The sequence below is a fragment of the Mastomys coucha genome, unplaced genomic scaffold (assembly GCF_008632895.1).
Source record: "Mastomys coucha isolate ucsf_1 unplaced genomic scaffold, UCSF_Mcou_1 pScaffold3, whole genome shotgun sequence".
NCBI classification, from domain to species: domain Eukaryota; kingdom Metazoa; phylum Chordata; class Mammalia; order Rodentia; family Muridae; genus Mastomys; species Mastomys coucha.
The window spans coordinates 50,825,691-50,830,222 of NW_022196909.1; the positions used below are offsets into that span (position 1 = coordinate 50,825,691).

The window sequence follows — 4,532 nt, forward strand, 5'->3', positions numbered from 1 at the left end:
TTCATGATTTGTATCTACATCATCATATGGATGTATATTTATTAATAAAGTCATCACTTTAAAACCAAAAAAAAAGACCAAATGCAATTGTACAAGAGGCTGGACCATGGACCAGAGTGCAGTATTAGTGCATTAAGACAACTGTAAGTAGCAAATTATTTCCATCAGACTCCTGCATAGGGAACAAGCACATGGAAGCTCTGTAAGGGAGCCACCATCTCTTTGACAAATTAATAGAGAAATACAGGAAAGTCCCCTGCAGCCTGCAGGCTGACTAATTTGGCTGTCATGGGGTCTCATCAAGCCCTTCAAATCGCTCCACCCAAGCAGTTACTCGGTTTCATGCCTGCAGCCTGAAGTGGAAATACCACAGCAAGTGTGAGCCTGGGGATGGCACAGTGTTATACCATGAGGCTGAGCAGCAGCCTGAGGGCAACAGAGCACCGGGCTCCTGCCACGGGTGGGGAAGGGGCTGAGGGTCCCGTGGGCAATGCAGGGACCAGGCCACACACACTTCACAGCTCCTCACCTTGGAGGCCATTTCCCTCCAGACCCCTCACTCACCAGCACAGGGATGCTGCCACAGCCACCTCTGCTGCCACCTCAGCCACAGCTGCCTCTCCTTGTTTGTTCAGCGCTGCCTCCTTGGCTGCCAAGGATCCCTCTGCCTGGGAAACCCTATTTTGAAAACACCAAGAAATAAAAAATAAAGAATAAAAAATAGCAATATAAAAACTTAGGTATCATCTTAAACATTCAGTGAACCTGAGGGGCTGAGACAGGTGATGGATGTTTAGCTAGATAATTACTCCTAGTGGATATGCATGTAAACATTTGCTGTTGTAAACTTCTATTTCAAATTATGATTTGATTTTTGGTGTGAACTCGTGATGAACTTTGTAACCTGTGATCATGTATTCTGAAAGATGGGGGGACGAAGAGATGAAGAGCTAGATAGGAGCTAGATAGAGTAGAATCTTTTCCCTTTCCCCACTTAGAGAATCTTTCCCCACCTAGGATCTTTTCGATTTTCCCCTTAGATAGCTTTCATAGGAAACTTTTACAACTTAATAATAAATTCTATAATCCCTTCTCTAAGTGTCTTCCCTTCCTGAGACTTTTGTCTAGCAGGCTGAAAGTTAGAGCCCAGCTGTTCCTGCTGAGACCGAACAAAGGCTGCATGGCTTAATCCTCTGCTGTTAGGCTACATGAGTTAATCACCTAAGCCAGCAGTCTTTTACCCTCAGAAAGAGCAAGAAAGTTCTTAGGACTTTTAAAGAAGTTATCAGCAGCAGCATTTCAGCACAATTAGAGGTCTAGAAAGCTCTAAACCCTCAGACTTTTAAGCCAATCACCAGAGTCCTACTCTGTGACTCCAGCACTACCCTGCCCCAGCCCGGGAGGCTCCCAGCACTACGTCTTTGACAAATTAGAGAAATATAAGAAAGTCCCCTGCAGGCTGACTAATTTGACTGTCCTTCGGGCTCAGATCCAGCGCTTCTAATCGCTCCACCCAAGCAGTTACTCCATTTCATGCCTGCAGCCTGAAGTGCTCCCGGAAATACCCTTGAAGGGCCAGTCCCTGGAATGAAGGTTTAAAAATGTGAACTAACGAAATTGGAAGGAAAGATGAGGAAGCAGCTGGATTCCCAGGGAAGAAAGATCAAACTAAGGACTGACTGAGATGCTGTGGTCCATACGGAGCCAGAAACCTTGTGGAAGTCCAAAATGTGTGCTGCTGACAATAAAGGGCTGGTTGTTAGTAGTGGAGCAGGGTTTTCAGATTCACTGGAAAATCTGATTATCTTTCTTGGTTCTTTGTGTCTCCTGCTTCCAGTACTCAGGTCCCCTTGCTCTACCCAACACTAATCCGTCCAAGGAGTCTCAGAGTCGCAGTCCTAAGCTAAGGAACGGCTTGTCCTGCAGGTGGCAGACTTCCTTGAACCTGGGTTCCCCGACTCCGGTCAGGAGGCAGTGTTGAGGAAATACCTTAGGGAGCATGAGACCAAAACATCCTATCGAGATCCGAAGAGGGAACAGCAACCCGGAGGGCAACAGAGTGCGGGGCTCCGGACAGCGGTGGAGAAGAGCGGAGGGTCCAGTGGGCAAAGCGGACGCGGCTTCCTCGGTGGAGACTGCCCCCCAAGCCCCGCCCCCCGCACCTCGCGGCTCCTCATCTCCGAGGCCAATTCCCTCCCGTCCCCGCACTCACCGGCGCAGCGCTGCTGCTACAGCAGCCGCCGCTGCCACAACTGCCTCTTCCTCATATGCTCTGCTCTGCCTCCTCGGCTGGGGTGGATCCCTATGCCTGGGAGGAGGAAGAGCACCAAGCTCGGGCTGGTGGAGTATGGTCCTGGAGCCTAGAGAGCCTGCTTTCCTGCCTTTTATAGGTAGTCAAAGGACACGTGGAGGGGTGCCACCTCCCTGTCTTTCCCATAGGCAAAGGATGGACCCAGAGGGCGGGGCCCAACTCACATATTTTAATAAGGCTGCTGGAGTCACAGTAGCCACTAAATGATCAGTCACAGGCTGCACAGGGCACTTTGGACAGCATGGGGCAAGCGATCTCTCCAGAGTTTGGGGAGGAGACAGGTCAAATTCCCATGCTGCTGAGCTCTCATTATTTAGGGACTCACAGTGTAATGAAAGGCCTGAGTTGAGGCCTTGGAGTGTTGATTTTTTCCTAAAGGAGGTCAACATTTCTTTTCTGGAATCACCATTGAGTGGCAGGGCTCAGCTCTCATACCCTGGCCTTTTCTTGTCCTGGAGATCTGAGCCTCATCGCAGGACCCTCACTTCCTATACAAAAGACAGCATGGGCACCCTTAATAAAGTGTGTGGTCCTCTAAGGCCAACCCTGCAGGGTACCACATACCTCCTTGTCTATTCTAAAAGGTGGCTCTTTAATTTTCAATTGTATGTTGCTTTATAAAAGTCCTTGTGGGGGTTGGGTCTATGCAATCCATACTGAGTGAACATGGTGGTCTCCACTGTCTCTGTGGTTAACATTTCCATTGTCTCTTCGGTTCACATCAGAAGCATAAGATCTGCTAGTTTTCTTAGCTCCTATAACAGATTGGCACAACACACTCTGTCTTTTTATTTTTGTAGCATTCAAATAACAGTATTTATTTATTTATTTATTTTTATTAGATGTTTTGTTTATTTACAATATCTCCTTTCTGAAGGTTCCCATCCAAAATAAAGAAAAAAATAAAATAAAGCAAAACTAAAACTAAAACAAACCCCTGTTCCCTCCCCCCTCCCCCTGCTCACCATCCCACCCCCTCCTGCTTACTGGCTCTGGCATTCCCCTACATTGGGGCATAGAACCTTCACAGGGCCAAGGTCCTCTCCTCCCACTGTTGACTTACTTGGCCATCCTCTTCTACATATGCAGCTGGAGCCATGAGTCTTCCCAACCCCCCTTGTCTATACTCAGCTGTTACTTTAAGAGCTTCCATCTCCTGGCAGAGCTATGGCCCTAGGGAGGCTCCAGAGCAAGTCCCTAGCAAGTATGCTCAGCAATGCTGACCTGCAGCTTCAGGGTTAGCCTCTGCCCTGGGACAGAATCCCTGAGGGCTGTCAGCCTTGGAGCAGATGACAGACGACAGTCAGCCAGCAATCCTGTATCTTGATCATCCAGAAAGAGAAATCATAAGCAGATAAGATGAACACATTCAGTTTAGGACACCAGTTGCAGCTCTAAATAGGGAATGAAAAGTCGACCAGACGTCCATCCTGGCCAGCCTCCTGTCCTTTTCAGTCCTTTCCCACTGTTATTCTGTGTTTCGACTGTGGTGGACAAAACGACAGTTTCATACAGGCTGCAGTTCAATGAACGTGTAAATACCGTACCTTCCAAAGGATTTAACACTGAGAAAATAAGGTAACCTTAGGAAATTCCCCAACAGTCACTTTTCACTCCTGGGATGTAGGTAGGCAAGAGAAATTAAGACCACTCTGGAGGTCATATACGGGATGCACAGATGGCATCGGGTTTGTGGTGGACGCTGTCGATGTTGAGAGAATGGAAGAAGCCAAAACTGAATTTCATAAACTAAAGCTCTAAAGAATGATACTTCATAAAATAGAGCTGGTTTTTCTGAAGATCAATTTCTGCTTTTCTTTTTTTTCTTTTTTTTAAGATTTATTTTATTTATTTTTTGTGTATGAGTACACTGTAGCTGTACAGATGAAGGTGAGCCATCAAGTGTGTGGCTGACCTCTGCAGTCCCACTTTCTCCTGCATAATTCACTGCAGCTGTCTTCAGACTCACCAGAAGAGGGCGTCAGATCTCATTAAGGGTGGTTGTGAACCACCATGTGGTTGCTGGGATCCGAACTCAGAGCAGTCAGTGCTCTTATCCGCTGAGCCTTCTAGCCAGCCCCCAATTTCTGCTATTCATTTGCCTACACTACTTGCCTGTTGCTGAGCATGTTTCTCTAGAAGAGAGGCCAAAGGAAGGGCTGAAGGGCAGGGAATGGGAGGGGGAGTGGAGGGGAGGGAGTGGAGGGGAGCAGAGCGGAGG

The 4,532-nt window shown here is 47.7% G+C and overlaps 1 long non-coding RNA gene and 1 pseudogene across 1 annotated transcript in view; one reads left to right on the forward strand and one right to left on the reverse strand.

The window, feature by feature from the left end:
- Positions 1-2,341, reverse strand: part of LOC116074679 — a 7,736-nt gene extending 5,395 nt beyond the window's left edge. The window contains exons 1-2 of the long non-coding RNA XR_004112247.1: positions 2,213-2,341; positions 565-678 (exon numbers count right to left, since the gene is read on the reverse strand). This is a non-coding gene — a long non-coding RNA (uncharacterized LOC116074679). The remainder of the gene's footprint in view (positions 1-564; positions 679-2,212) is intronic.
- A 1,375-nt stretch (positions 2,342-3,716) lies between these two features.
- Positions 3,717-4,532, forward strand: part of LOC116074444 — a 14,231-nt pseudogene continuing 13,415 nt past the window's right edge.